The 16,492-nt window shown below is 39.5% G+C and overlaps 1 protein-coding gene across 1 annotated transcript in view; it reads right to left on the bottom strand.

Annotated features, from left to right (window-relative positions):
• Positions 1-12,497, bottom strand: part of ZNF385B (zinc finger protein 385B) — a 165,588-nt gene extending 153,091 nt beyond the window's left edge. Inside the window, exon 1 of the mRNA XM_005152566.2 lies at positions 12,403-12,497. The gene's annotated coding sequence lies outside the window, so the exon portion shown is untranslated. The remainder of the gene's footprint in view (positions 1-12,402) is intronic.
• Positions 12,498-16,492: the final 3,995 nt, after the last annotated feature.

Below are 16,492 nucleotides of genomic sequence, written 5' to 3'. Positions count from 1 at the left end.
CAGCCTCATAAGGTTGCACAGTTCCTTGAATACTGTAATTCTGTCATCATAACTGCAGTCACGAAGTAAGCACAAACTGCAATCATAAAATGGCAAATCAGTTTCTCTGCTACTGGTGTTTGAAAGAATTTTAAGAGTCCAGTCCCCAGAAGCCAAAGACACAAACACGACAATGACCCACACAGCCTACTTGCACAATCAGACCCACTGCCAGTGCTTAGAGGACATTTGGAAGAGGGGGAGTGTTATTTTTTTCCTCAGATACCTGAAAATTCCTAAACCAGCTGTTCCAGTGACTGCTGCTTCCAAAAGACACTCTGAAACCCACTAATACTGAACAAATATTTCTGAGTATGAGAAGGTGATCAGAAACATGAAGGAAGACCTTGTAAATTCTACAGAGCCTAATTAATGACTAAACACCTGGCAATAGCAAAAATAGTACTCTCTGGGAACCCCAACATATGTGTCAGCCACTGTTTCCCAACATAGGAGTAGGTAACAGCCTTCACTTACTAACTCAGTAGCTCATGTGTACAGTATCACATAAACTGCAGAAGTACCACAGAGTTCTTTGAAGATTAGTAAGTCCAAACATCACAGGGGGGGAAGAACACAAGAAAAAGGATAAACCTACAGATCTCTCAGGACAGACCACAACTCTCAGATGTGAGCCAGCAAAGGCTCTAGCCTTTGTGCCTCCACAAAGAGAGCACTACAGACTAAATAAGGAATGGAAACGTGCTGGAATATGTAGGAAATTCCTGTAGATCACAACAGATTCAGAATTACATGTTTGTCCCACAGACGGATGCTATAAACAGGTATACCTGTAATGTTACTGCACTCTCAGCAGAAGGTGGTAATTCTTGAAATTAAACACAGCAAAATAAATAGAACCTCTCATTCCACTCTTCTGTTTCAGATGGCTCTCCTCAGTGATTAGTGAAAGCAGCTGCCCCAAATAGAAACCAAATGATTTCTAGAGATCAAAACAAAACTGGTCACTTCATTTCTGACTTCAATGATATCCCTGATTTTTTTCCCCTCCCCACTCCAGACCACTTAAGCTATTAAGAATCCAGAATCAACTAATTTGAGTTTACAGTATTGTAGTTATATAGAGTACCAGAACCATATCAAAGATGCAAAGACAATCTGAAACATGGAGAAACTTCAGGTGTACGAGTAATACAGCAATTGCCTCTTTCTTCAAAAATGTTACTTAAGTGTTCAAAGTAGCCATTTGAAAAAACACACAACAAAACACCTTAGCTAAGAAAAACATTTGGCCTGCTAAGGGTTTTCCACCCCATTACTGGAATTAAATCACACTGGAATACTATGCCTCTACTACCAAGAAAAAGTTAGAGCTAGATTCCGAATATATGAAATGGCTGCATTAAACTAAATTTGTCCAAGATAGATTACATCTGCATTTCTATCCCTACCTTCTAGTTTTATGCTTTATGGAAAGCCACATTCCCTCCTTGCTCCAATGAATTGTATATGTGACAAGGAAGCAAACAACCTAAAGTCACAGCAACAGACTTTTACATCCTTGCCATAATAAATGAGAAGAGCCTCATGGCTGCTTTCTCCTCCTCCAGCACACCAGTAACCTAGCTAGGGGAAACCATCAAACAACTAGACATGTGAACCCCTTCTAGCTTTCCACTTCATTAAGTCATGTCATTTTTACATAGGAGTCATGGAGCTATAAATCATGCAAGACAGAATGAGAACTAATTAAAGGGTCAGATAAGCATATTATCTTCTTTGCTGCATACCGGAGAGCTCTAAATATTTTGCATAAAATATTGACAAAATTTAAAAGGCATTTCAAGCAGACAGGTATTTTCTTCTAAGAGGTGGGAATTACTATATGAAAGACATTGATATTTAATTTCTTAGGATATGGAAGCCCCATGAAATCCTGAGTCACCCTTTTTTTCTTTTTTAATAAAAGACTTAACTTTCCCTTGCACACGTGTATTGCAGTGCAGTCTTGTATACAGCCTTTGAACTCAGTCGGTAATTTTATTTCCAATTACAGCAAACTCCTGTGCTTCTGATGAAATAAGTTCACAACCCAAGAAATCTCTACATGCACTGAGGCAAAGCATTAATCAAATGCACCTAAATCTAACAGTTAAACTGAAGTGTGAGTACTTCAGGCTATTTACAGAATTCTTTTGCCAATAATGTATGGCTCACTTGAGAAAAAACAATCTATTTCCTGATACCAGATTTCTCAGTTGATGCAATTATGTCGTAAAAGATCTTTGAAGAGTTAGAGGTAAATCTGATGCAGGCATGTTAACTGAAATATATATATATCTATCTCATAACCCAAGAGGGCTTTTAAGTACGCATATTAAGACTGTGACACCTAGAGCATCCGTTAGTAAGCGAGAAATTTGTTATACCAGGGCCATACAAAAATACAACATGAGCATGATCCTCTAACTCCAAGAGTTTTTCTCTAAAGGATTTTTTTATAGCAATATGGATATCCATTCTATTTTTACTCTTTTTCACCTTCTTTTTAGTGATCTAATAATTGTATCTACTAAAGAAATTCACCAAATGCAAGAGAATTATTCTCAGTAATTGTTACCTATATACATTGTAAAACATATGTATTCAGTCTCAATAATGCTCAACTGTCCACTATCAAGTTCTGCGCAAGTGCTTACATGATAGCCTCATACTCTATTTTTCTAACTTTAGTTTTCCAACAAATACCTTAAAACAAGGAAGAACAAATGTTTTCCCACTCTGAATGTACACACAGTTACTTAAGGCAATCAGGCTTTAAAAATAAAAAGCATTATTTTTTACTGAAGGTAAATAACGTACGTTAAGTCCCTTTTTAAAAAAAAGGAAAAAAAAAACACAAAAAAACCCAAACTTTTACTTTATGCTTGACTAACTGGAAGAGGGGCTCAAAAAACTTTTTTATGGAAAATAAAAATGCATCGGCATTGCTGAATGCAATGCATTCATCATCCATCTGAAGACTGACATTTTATTCAGGTATCTCAAGCATCCCACCGAGTCACTGGCCACTCTTGCAATTTGTGGAGCTAGGCTGCAATCAGGAACAGCGATATGGATCAGATACACAATTAGATCAAATACTCAGCTCACCAAGCCAATGCAGGGGGCAAGAAATTAGAAAACCCAAGAAATACAACTACTGAAGGAAGGACCAAAGACTAAGGCTGTCTGAGGGGACATCAAAGACACAGGTACAGAGGATGGTCAGGAACAGCAGGGGCCAGGCGGGACTATCTGCAGTCCTCTGACAAAGCCACAGTTCACTCTCCTGCAACCCTCAGACCTGAACGATCCCAAACAATCTCAGGGAATTTTTTCATCTTGACACATTCCTATGAACTCCAGGCAGTATTTGGCAGTACTGTGATAAGTGAATTAAGTTCTGCCTATGGCTTCTTGGAAAAACATAAAATACAAATCCTAGTAAGAAGCATTCTAGAAAGATTCTGACAATGCTTAATCACTGATGCCTGTTTTTGAAAGCTATCCGATTCAGAGAGCTAAAATGATACTTTTAAACAACACAGAATACTTTCCTGGCCCAAAGCCAACTACTTGAACCTTATAACTAATTTTAAAATATATGGGTTTTTTTTTCAAAAAGTCATTGACATGAAAGGAATTTGAGGGGTCTCATAAGATGGAGAAGCAACACAACAGTAGCAACATAATGACAGAAACAGGTTCAAAAATATATAATCAAAAAGAATAATCAGAAACATTGAAAACTTTGATGCAATGTCACACAAAACATGATATTCAGCTCTGTAAAAACGAGAGCTACTCCATGCAAAGCATCATGCTAGCATTACAACCACATTTATACAGTAGCAGTGTACAAAAACAAATCTGCAAAGACCCCCACACCTGGCACAGAACATGCTGTTGACTCCTGACTCTCCATGAGAGTTCCCATAGTTATCACAATCACATGGCACAATAGCCCTCTGATCAACTGCACACAGCATATAAAGCAGGAAGCAGTCGCAGTGCTGCATATAGAGATTACAAACCCCACATGCTCCTGCCGGCCACAGACTCCTTGCAGCCTCCTCTGTCGTGTCATCTGGGGTTTAACACCAACATGTTCTTTTTAAACAAAAAAAGCCCCACAGCATTTGCCAAATCACATTATCATAAATCATTTCCTCTGAACAAGAACAGAGTTTTTCCTATCCTTGCTCAAGATCCAATGTCCACTTTACAGATGAAGAAAATTACAATTCTTTCTTACAAAACTGCAACACAGAAACTTAATAAAACAAGGTGAAAAGCTTCTAAGAGCTACAAATAAATAAGGGAAGTCCTTCAAGGGAAGGTTTTTTCCAGCTGTTTTTAAATTGTAACAAATAAACCAACCTCCACCAAGTTATTTGCAGAAATACTGGCTAATGAAAATTCCCGTAAAGAGGTAAAAACAAAGCATTATAGCATTCTTGTTTTGTCTACCTCTCACTTTCTCATCCCCATTCTATTTGTGTTACATGTTTGATTGTAATTATGAAGGGGAAAAATATGACTCATCAAATTCACAAAGTTAACGTGGCATTGCAACATTGTTGACATAACCAAATTGCAAAGTTGACAATATAATCAAATTTTGACATTAGTTCTGTCAACATTTGTTATTACTGATCATCAATGCAACTTTCTCTGATGCTTGCTTAAGTGTGTAAATTTCCATTGCCTGGTTTCTTAAGCTATTTTTGCAGTGTTCTTGAGTTGGTGAGGACAGACAGCAAAATTTGACTTGAAACGTTTTCCCAAACCTGTCTGAAAGACAAAGAAAATGCCAGTGTAGGCGGTTCTTGTCTAGTCTTTCAGGAATACCACTTACATCTGTTACCTGCCTGCAGCAGAGAAAAGGTCCCAAGTACAGTGGATGCAGTCTCATTCAAACCTAGATCAGTAAAGCTATAGCAATCTCAGATACTTCTAACAGAAGAGTGATTTCTGCCTTCAAAACTTATTTTATGCATTTGCAGACAATATATATTAATTTTAAGCAGTTTAATACTATATAGAATAAGGCAAAAGCATCAAACATCCCTACCATATGTTAGGGTGCTTAACATCTTCATTACCTATAGGACTAGGAGTGTTCTAACTCCATTTTGAGTGCTGAAAACTGTTTGTGATAAGGTTCTGCCGCTTCTGATGTGACCTACCTAAAAAATATATGCTTAAGTTCTCCAGACTGGGATCTGATGATACCTCAACAAATACCAGTGAAACTCAGAAAAACCACATCCAAGCCTCTAATGCTGCTCCACACAGTAGTACAAAGTTCATTTCTTCAATCATTCCACAAGCTCCAGAAGCCAGGCTCTGGATCTAAAACACCTGAAAAGCACTAATGAACAGTTCTAACATTTGCCATGACTCCTTAGGCTCTTTAAATTAGAAGATCATGTTTTCCTGCACCTCAAAGAGTGGAGATGAGTCAAGACAATCCATGTAACTCATAAGAATAGCTACCTCCTGAAAAAACTACTTCATTTGCTGTTGGAAGAAGAGCAGGAGGCTGCAAGGGAAAAAGCTTCTCTCAAGGTACTTGAATGCTGCAGTGCAGAATCTACTCGTAGCCTGGGCTCTACCAGAGAGGTGCTAGTAATGCTATGCAAGTTCCTTAAATCAATCCTTCCATAATCACTAATTGTGCACACCTTTTCTGGGAGCCTAACTTGATAACTGCAAGCTCTAGTTCAGAGAAGTGCTGAATACTAATTCTGTCATTCAAAGCAACAGAAGCTCTGCTGTAAATACCAAGTGTTAATATACCAGTCCCTGTGACTTAAACCGAGCATCCAATATTGCCAAAGACCACTCTCTGTGCACAAGCCCCACCATCCCCATGTCAAGAGAAGGCCATTCATTTGTGTCATGGAAGTGTTGCAAAGATTAGTTTTGGGGTTTGTTTTGGGGTTTGTTTGTGTGTTTCACTGTTTGTGGAGCACACAGCTAGTACAGACTGAGAACCAGTGAAAAGCCCACATTCTCAGAATAATGTTTGAGTGACAAGCCATACACCAAGAGGTCCAAGACAAGTTATCTGTCAGTAAGCAAACCTGTACACAAAGCCTGGTGAGAGTACAACAATAAAAAAAAAAAAACTAAAAAACCCAAACAAGAAACCCACAAACAAAAATTACTCCTGATTACATACACCACCACACTCAGTTAAGGTTGCACAGACATCTATTTCTGACATTTCCTCATTTTCAGATAGCTAACTTTGCAAGTTTTAGGCTGGTTTAATGTTGTTTGGCATCTGTAATATGGGTATTCTTATTTTTCTGATTTACAAAGGACCAGGTTAAGCATCAAACACAGTACTGACTATGCATGGGCCCCACAGTCTACCAAATATGCATCTGTCTGGCATAGACTGCACCTGCATTGCAGATAACAGACTGCAGAAAAGAACAAAGGCAGTCTTTTTCCGTAAAACTCTGACATTGATTTATAAGGGGTTTTCTTAATTAGGAAGATGTACTAAATAATCTCATTTTAAAAGAAAAATGAAGTGCATCTAGGCACTTACATGCATTTGCAATTCCAAGTCAAAGATTCACCATTCAATTATTAGTAGGTGGCCAAAAGAAGAACAATTATACAATAGTTGGTTTTTTTTATAAGCAGTCATGCAAAGACAGAGACTAGGTAATCCTCTCCTAGCTTGTATTATATTAGCATTGCAATTATAAAACCCCATTCGGAGGTTCCTATACCTCCTTCAGAAATCTTGCTACACAAGGCAGAGTAAGAACTTTGAGAGTGTTTACTTGTAATATCTTACCCAAACTCATCTTCTCTGGGATACATCTTGATAAAGAGCTTCTATGCTCAAAAACTTTTCTCTCTGGGTTAGCAAAACAGGCTCATTTCTAAAGCTCAGAATTATGACAGAAACAAATAAACACTGTAATGTGTAAATCAAGTTACATAAAAATTACATTATTTTTTCCTCTCTTTCAAAGCATACTGTACTAACGCTGCTTGTCACATCACTGATCCTTAAATTAATTAATCTTTGAAATTGTATCAAATTGTAATAGGACTAAGGAGACCTGATAGTCTACTGTATTTAAATGGGATGTACTGAGAAGTGTCAAATTAAAATTCAACAGCATGAGCTGTTAAACAAAGTCTCCTACCATATGTTTAACTTTCTGGTACTTGCACAAGTATATACCGAGAAAACAACATGGCCTACAGCCATAACCACTTCTGCTATAAACTCATTAGATCTTACAAGTTCAGTAATGCTGAGTAGTTTTAAAGATTCAGTAGGTGGCATCCTCTGCTGGGAATCAGCACTGCATGAGCCACCATTAAGTAAATTGATTATGAACCCCTCAGCATGAGAAGGCACTAGTTGTAGAATGGCAGCATTTTGGCTGCCATGATGCACCAAAAGCTTCACAAACCATAAAAATACCATGGCACATTAAAAAAGTAAAATAAGAAAAAGTATGTTTTTACATCACAATATAATTCAAACTTCAGTTTAGTTTCCTTTCCTGACCTTAACCCTGTCATTTCAGTCAGGTATAGAACTGTTCCTCAGTGTCTGCAGTAAGCTGTTACACGGCCTTCCTTTATGTACAAGGTTTACCTTAGTTTGGCAAGGATCACCTTCCCTGCCACACAGATACAAGTGATGGTGTGAACGTCATTATATTATCAGAGTGGACTGGATTTGAGCTTCATTCGCAAGAGGAGACTTTCTGAAACATTTCTTGATATGATTCAGTGAGCTGTAGGAGGAAAGATGCACCCTACTTCACATGCAGAATCAATGACTTACTTGCAAGTGTGCCCCAAATCCTCCATACTTTCAGCACTGGCATGCCTGCACCAAACAGTTTACCAACAGAAAGACAAGAGTACTGAAACACTGTCCAGTATATTCCAGAATCATAGCATTTTATCAATACTGCAACCCATCACCCTGTCACACAGCAAAATACCAAAAATAGTTCTATAAAACTGTGAACCAAGATGCATAATTATGCAGATCCTGCATTCTGCCACAGAAGAAAGTGCATTTCATCTATTTGTAAACAGAAACCTATTTATGCAGTCTGTGTTCAAGGCAAACTCACAACCTTTTAAAACCTGTGAAATACCTAAACAGAGACTATGTAGCTGAAAAGAATTTAGAGATATAAAGAGATGAAAAGGACTTCATATAAAGTCTAAAGCTTCTACTTGTACTCATGTTTAGCTACTCCCTCCTTTAAAATCCTTATTCTAAATGTTTAACACCAAAATAAGTTGTTGCCAATAGAAAATGTTACTCCATAATTTCACTGAGGAATGAAGTATTAGCAGTTTTTTCGTAACAACCAAACTTGCTCATATTCAAAAAAAATCATCAATAATGTAAACAGCACAATTCTAACATGCCTAGATGTGTATTAGCACCACTTGTCATTTTCAGATACACCTGGCAAAATTCAGCAGCAGCAAATTGGTAAAGTACCAGTATTGATAAGTGAAGGACTGGAACTGCACTGATATAGTTGGATTAGTTTACAACCCTTCTATTTTTACAAGCCTTGGCAGCTCAGGTTCTCTAATGAATTTTTAACATGTCAATTAATATGTTTATAGAAAGCAATGTCAGCTTTAGCTAATACACAAGAAAAATCACAGTTGTAAGTGAAGTGTTCAATGTATATGTTAAGATTCTAAGCTTTACATTTGAGAAATTCAAAAGAATTACTGCAAATAATCAGATGAGAACACTTATCTAGAAAGGAAGCGATAAAATTGCAAAAGTTAATGGACATGATTCATCACTTGGAAATACTAGCTCAACTTCATGAAATGTGATGTACTGCAGGGCATAAGAAAAAAAGGCCTTTTGGCAAACAGGGTAAGACCATGACCCTCTGATTGTTAAAAAACACATTATACTAAAACAAATTGTGAATTGTTATTTTTACCAACCTACTACTCTGTCATAAATTAAGCAATGCTTAGTTAACGGTATATTCTTCCACGGAATGCAGCTGTATTAGAATACTAGCTACTCTTCTGCAGTACCTTTTCCAACAACACAGAATTATGTCAAATAACTTCACTGATCCAATTTTTGTTGCAATTCCCCCAGTTTGCTCTGTACATTACATAAAATCAGGACTCAGACAAATTTTATGGGAAAAAAAAAATCCTTGGGACGCGAATTTTCAAAGTGTTTTAGAAGTTTAAGAACACTGTCACTTGTTAAGTAACAAAACCCATAAACTTCCTGTGTTAAGATTATGCACGCTCTGTGAAGCTGCAGTAAAAAGAGAAATTCTACCTGTGAAAAGAGCCTCTATGTTTTGCATCTGTGGGAAAATAACAATAGAAAATAGCCCTTCAACCAAAATTTTAACTTCATCTGTAGTCAGGCAAGCAGAGCGTCTGGTAAATATCTACCAACCTACACAGCAAGAGGCATACTGTGGTCACACAGGAGAGTAATTCCTTCAACTCTCTGAGCATTCATCAGCCTGAGGATAAAAGACGCAAGCACAGTCACTAGATTTGGGTAAATTCCCCCTTTGTTACTGGGATACTATAGCATTTAACATCTGCCTCTACCTTCACTGTATCAGAGGTAATACAAGATTGCATCAGATAAGATACTTGTGCTTCTATCTTGATGGGTGACATACTAAGTACTACAGTTTTCTGAATAAAGTGCAAAAGTTACAGAACTAAAATATTTATCTGCTACAAGTTGACATTCAAAGAATTTCAATATTTTAAGCCATATAACAAAGTAATAGCAAAATTTCAGAAAGCAGACTAGTCAAACTGCAATGCCATCTTCCCATCAACTACAAATGACTCAAGTTTTGCAGTGTATTTCAGTACACTAGAGAGAACCTTGTACTCCAGTTCCATACTGTTATGTTGCAACATAGCCTGACGAATGTTTCAGGATTTGAGACTACCACAGCTGTACCATATGTTCATTTTAAAAATAACACTAATGTCTCATTTCATACACTCTCAAACTCTTAGAGCAAATATTCTCAAGCCACAGTCCCTTGTGATAACCTGAAGAGCAAAGACTGCAACAACGGTTAAGCATCTGTTACTTTTTATGCAGCAATCATCACTGCTGTTTGAAATCTTAGGACTTGCAGAGCTAATTAACTAACAAGCCTACACTCCCCTAAAAGATTATCTTCCACAAGACTTTTTCATGCTTTTATACTGCCTTAACCCTGAGCAACTGTAGTCAAGTAGGAAGATAGCCACTCAACTAAAACTTAGCTGAAGAGATCAAAAACAGGAGAAAAAAGATGCAGACAGTTCAGAACAGTTGGCTAAGAGAGGCTGACACTGGTGTGAATACATTCATCCCTACGGAAATTGCATAGTGCAAGCAGAGCACAAAGGCAATGGACAGCTCCTGCTAGTGAGGGAAGAGACAAGATGGCACAACCTCTTGATTCCAGCTACTTTTTGTTAACACTTTTAAGCTTAACTAAGCATCAATTCATTATATTATTCATTGTGGGGGAAAAACACAATACAGGAACTTGGTAAGTTAGTGAAGATATCATGTAAGAGGATTCTAATTTCTTACTACCTTCTGGATTATTTAACCAAACAACAGAATAAGACATTAGTAACGTGACCAATTTTACCACAGTTTCTCTTCCCCTGCTCCATGGTTCACACAGCCACATTAATCCCTGCTCATTGGTAAAGTACACAACTGGAGGTACACAAAATGCATCTAGCAAGCCTGAACACCAGAAAAAGGTTTGCAGCCATGAAGGAACACTTTTAGCAACCAAGAAAAAAGAAGAAAACCCTTGTACCTCCCTCTAGGCAGCCTACTGACCTGTGAGTTGGAAGGAGTTGCAAGATTATTTACTGGGAAAAGAAGCAGCAGCATAACCCCTTCAAACCCATCTAGCATCAGCTCCAGACTGTGCAAAGAGATATTTTTTTCTCCTTTCCAGATCTGAAGTAAGAGGGTATGGGATGGCTGCATCCCCTGGTGAACGCAATGCTGCCATCAGACAGAACATTCGAGGAGCATATCCTCCCTGCTTTACCAGCCTGGGTGTCTCACCAGTGTTAGGACATTACCTCTTGTTCCGGACCTGCAGTGACAATGCTTCATCTACATCTATTGCAATCACTCAAACATATCCCCATCACCTCAACGCTCCTACACTACCAGTTCATATTATATTTCATTCAAATAAGAAAACTTACAGGTTCTTCACAGTAATAGAGGGCTTGTTTTGCACCTCATTTTTACGCTTTGAAAAACACCACTGAAGGAACAGCAAAGACAATGGGAAATAAATCTATCACCTTGCTCCTCTTAAAAGCAATAGTTAGCTACAGTTAAATGCTCACTTGAAGATTTATTTGAACTTCTAAGCACTCACATTGCCACACTTCTCTAACTTTTCCATTTACAAACTTTTCCACTCAAGCTTAACAAGACCTAGTGCCCAGAGGACTTAAAACCCATGAAGAGAGTTCCCTAGTTTGTTTAGGAGCCAAAAAATCATCAGATAACAAACATGAGCATTCACGCGTAGATCAATACCCTGACAACTCCTCTGAAACAAAGAAAATTTCGTGTCTGCATCCCCAGAAAACACAACCCTGCGCCTACATCTCCAAATGCTTTTAAACATAGTCTCATCAGGACATACAGTTTACCATTTTACACATGGCACCACCATCCACAGGCTTGCGATGAAGCTGGTGAAGCAAAACACACTTATTAGGGGTAATTAGCTCATCAAGGATGACACCTTCAAGTAGGTTAATTCCTCCTTGGCGGAAGAAATTTACCTTTCCCAAAGCCGTCGTGATTTATTAAACAAGAAAGCTGAGCTACACGCACGCAACTATTTGGGCTTTAAAAAAGTCACGCAAGGAAAACAGAGCTCCGTCTAGCCCTGAAGCTCAAGAAGAGGAGCCCCGTTAGGGCTAGAAGGTAAGAAGAATTGCTAGGCAAACCGCATGCATTGCTGAAGACCCTGACCTATTTAGAGGCGCGCTTTATCCTTTCTGGAAGCAAGCTTAGCTGCGAGAAACGCCGATGAACCCCTCCGCCGGGGCAGGCGGAACCCCTGGGGAAACCCGCACCGCCGCTCCCCGCCTCTCGCCCCGCTCTGTTCCGCCAAAGTTTCCCCGGCCGGACGGAACGGAGCACGCTTGACCAGGGGCTCCGGCAGCAACCGAGCATTTCCAAAGAGCAGAGCGCTCGCTCTGACTCCAACTCGCCCTCCGCCGCCCGTGACATTGAGCAAGATCCCAACCGGCACCTGCGGAGCCCCAGGGCATCGCGCACCCCTTTACCTCAGCCGCCAAGCGAGAAGGAAGCGGGGACGCGGCGCGGACGGGCGCAGCAGCCCCGCTCCGGCCACACCGAGCCGAGCACGTCCCAACTCCGCTGGACCCCGGCGGCTGAGCCCGCTGCCGCCGTCCCGACGCATGCGTCCGCCCGGCCCCGGCGCCCTCCCGCCGCCCCGCCTCAGCGGCCGCAGGTGTGGCGCACAGGGGCCGGGGGGTCGCCCGTGGGGCGGAGCTTGTGCCTGGCTACGGGGGAGGCCGGTGGTACCTGTGGCCGCGCCCGTACCACAGCCGAGGGGAATCGCTGTCACAAGCGCCCGCAGTGATGGGCGGCCCCGGCTCGGTCACTGTTGCTGCCAGCGAGTTCGGGAGCGGTGTCTGGGTGGTTCTGGTTAAGGCTGAAGCGCCCCAGGTTGAGCGCTGACCCCGACGGTCTAGCTCTGGGCAGGCACGGCCATCACCCCGGCACCGCCGCGCACCGGGGCCACGGGATTATCTCAGCACCGGTTGCTGTTGGAAGTAGCCTTCTCCAGCACAGCGTGTTTATTGTCCCTGGGTCATGGTTACCTCGGTGGTTTCCAGTTCCTCTGGGACTTGTCGGACCAGAAGCACAAACCCCCCCCCAGCTGAACCACCATGTCTTCTGCTTTGCTTGCCACCTTTCAGTTCCTGATCGTCAAGGGTTTCTCTGTTTCCTGAATTTAAACAAATACCCAGCAGGATTCTCAAACGTTTGGCCTTGCCAGCCGACCTGTGAGCCATGCAAAACAAAAAGGTTACAAGCGAGTTCTGTTTTGTAAACTGTACAAAACCGTATCATAAATATAATCACTACACTAGGAAACATCAGGTTTTGTAATTGTACTTAATAGAAAAATAATAATACTCTAAATTACAAACATTAAAATAAAACTTAAACAGTTGTATAGTATCTTTTATAATTCCATTATCATGCCTGTAGAACATGATGCAAACATGGGAAATCCTGGGGTAATACATTTGTGGTTCATCTGCACAAAGGAAAACAAGAACATTTAATACTAGAGAAAACATTCTTGCTCTAAACTTCAGCTTTTGGAGAAGAGCTGTGCTACTTAATACCATCAAGAATTACATCATACCCTGTTTACGGTCTCATGTTCAATAAGTTCTTTTATAATTCAGGACAGGAAATTTTTCAGAGTTTGAATTAATTATCCTGTGAAAACATGAATATAGCCCTTTCTTCTGGTGCTTTACCTACCATGAACTTCTTGCTCAGAAGGAATCTGAACTCTAAAGCATCACCAAATATTTTTGAAAGGATTGCTGATGCCTCCTACAGAGAGGAAAAGAAGCTGAAAACAGGACACGTGTTTTTTTCCAGAAATTCTGAGTTTGAATCTGTAGTGGCAGAACAGAAGACACAGTAGGAAGAACACACTACCAAAACTGATAACACTGGACTGATGGTGGAGAGATTGTGAGTGTACACAAATCCTTCAGTAGCTCAGCTCACAAAAAAAAACCAAAAGACCCAGGCTGGCAGGGTTTGGGGTCAATCAGACACCAAATTGCTTATCTTGAAAAGGAGCATCCATGTATGGTCACACATTAGCAATATCCAACATTTTCATATTTTCTTATCTTTTTTCTATCTTTCAGCCCTTTTCAAGACAAATTTGCTGCAATCTAAAGCAGCAGTCTCCAAAATAGATTCAGAAATCTCAAAATGTCTATCAGGACTGGGGAAAGAATGAGCATTTTTCATATCCAACTGTTAAGTCCTATTGTAAAGAACTAAGAATGTTACGTTCACACAATATTATTTTTCTATGTAAGCAGCTGTTGTAGTTGCCATAGAGATGTTATTCAATCTCATATTGAAAGGTGGTCTACAATGACCATGCACCATATTCACTGTTAAGATGAAAATGATTAAGAACCCCTGTGAATATATAACATTCTTCAGAACAAATACATTTCTGTTCAGTAGGCTTGTGAATTACTTTTACCCCAAAAATGATACTACGCTGAATGCTAACCATCAACGTCCTACAGAGAGATGTAGTGGTGGATAGATAATTGTATATAGTTTTGAACATTTTACATGTAAGTTTATCTTGGATCTGTCTTTGAAAGAACCATTCTCATCAGAAACAGCAACATTTAACCCATAATTGTAAACATCTTTATAAAGCATTTCATTTAAGTCTTCCACTATGCAACCTGCCATTCTTGGCTACAGCTCCCTACCAAATGCTGTGCTCTAGATAATGGCATAGGTGGGTATGATGGAAAATTTTAAGTGCCAGGTGATCTGTATTATCAAAGCGTCACCCTTCATCTCTGTCAAACACTGAACACACACTATAAGTGTGGAAATTACAGAATGTTGTACAATTAATATTTCTTAGGAAATATTAGAAGCTGAAGAATATCAAAACAACTGTAAAAGTAGTATGAGCAACAGGAAGCACATTTAATCCAAGAGACCTCATAAGGAGATAACAGGTCTGTAAACTCAGAGGAACCTGATGGAAGAGAGAAGCTGCTACTTGCTACATTTCAACTGAAAAGCTGCATAAACCAAGTCAGAAAAACAAGAAGAGGTGGGATCCTACCCTGAGTAAATATGAATGTGTACTGCAGGAAGAAGACATGTAGAGCATGACTTAGAATTGCATTTTATCATTTCCATTCATTCAGAACTTTAAATCTGGCTCTACCAAAATAAACTCAGAAGATTTGGGGTTTTTAAAGCATCTGTCATTGATAATAGATCTAATGTGATGTAAGTTTGCAACTGAAAGGAAATAGATCCGTGCTGAATACAAGCAAACCACTTAAGGTTGCCCACAAGCCAAAATCAGTTAGGGAAACCCCAAGAGCTGGGAAGTCTTTCCTGCCAAAGGGAACAGTAATATTAAACCTGGGTGATATTTTGTAGCAGATTATAAGGAGAGGCCACCACTGAGAGGCTTCAAGAAATTCTCACAGACATCCTGTGAGAGATAGTGCAAGCAATGTAAGTAACGTTTTCTCTTTCTTCTAGAAACTGAACTGCTGAGTTCTTCACACTAATCCATTTTATATATATGAAAGGACTAATACTTATTTTGAGGAAGTCTTGCATTACTCAACTGTTGTATTTTCCAGAACTAAGGCTTAGTTATTATTGTCCCTTTCAAAAATAACCTGTGTATAAGCACCATAAGGCATTTGAAGTATGAATACATGTGCATGGGGGGTGGGAGGAATTTCTATGCAAAATATTAAATTAGTGTCCTAATGTTGCAAATGTTGATCTGCCTTTTTGGTGATCTCAAAGGGCCAATAATACAAGAAACAACAAGAATAAATACTTCAAAGGCACATTACACAAGCCTCCCTCTGTAGAAATAGACTCAGGTTTTCCAATACTCCTTTTCAACTGGCTTCTCCTGTAACCTATCTGATGTTAGTCTTTGTGAGAAACAGTTCAGTAAAAGTCTTCCAAAACTGGGAGACCAGATGTAGAAACAGAAGATACAGGTAGATCTAGTTCAATATTTCTCCTCCATTAAGTACCAGTTCTTCTTATAATGGGTGATGTTTCTAAGTGATTACCTCAACATGTCTTCTTTCCCGTGGTGATCAGTCCAGACTGTCTAAACTCATATTCTCTTGATTTTAACTAAATACGGGCAGCCTTCTGTGTTTGCTTAGCACTCTACCCATTTCAAGACAGTAATAGCCTTGTCGCCATGTGGATGTGAAGAAGAAACGAGAGGTGTTTGGTTTTGTTTGGGTTTTTTTCTCCTGATTTCCATTCATTTCCATGGTCTTTAAAATTCATGTCTGAAAACAGAGTTTAAAAAGAAACACAGCTAAAAATCTAACCACTTGCTTTCATGCATTGAAAAAGTGCGGTGAAGTCCCTTTGATGACCTAAGCATGATCTTCCCTACCTCAGTCCATGTCTGTATCCCTAATCAAACTGAGATTTTCCTGCTATTTTCTCACAACATTGCTTCAAAAGACTTTGTAAAGAGTTTTTCCCATTGGCATGCATTTCCTTGTTTGTCACCTATTTGTTTTTGTGTTTGGATTTGTATTTCTTTGGAGGTTTTTTGGT

Source organism: Melopsittacus undulatus, chromosome 8 (assembly GCF_012275295.1).
Source record: "Melopsittacus undulatus isolate bMelUnd1 chromosome 8, bMelUnd1.mat.Z, whole genome shotgun sequence".
Classification (NCBI taxonomy): domain Eukaryota; kingdom Metazoa; phylum Chordata; class Aves; order Psittaciformes; family Psittaculidae; genus Melopsittacus; species Melopsittacus undulatus.
This window is presented reverse-complemented; position numbering and strand designations above follow the sequence as displayed.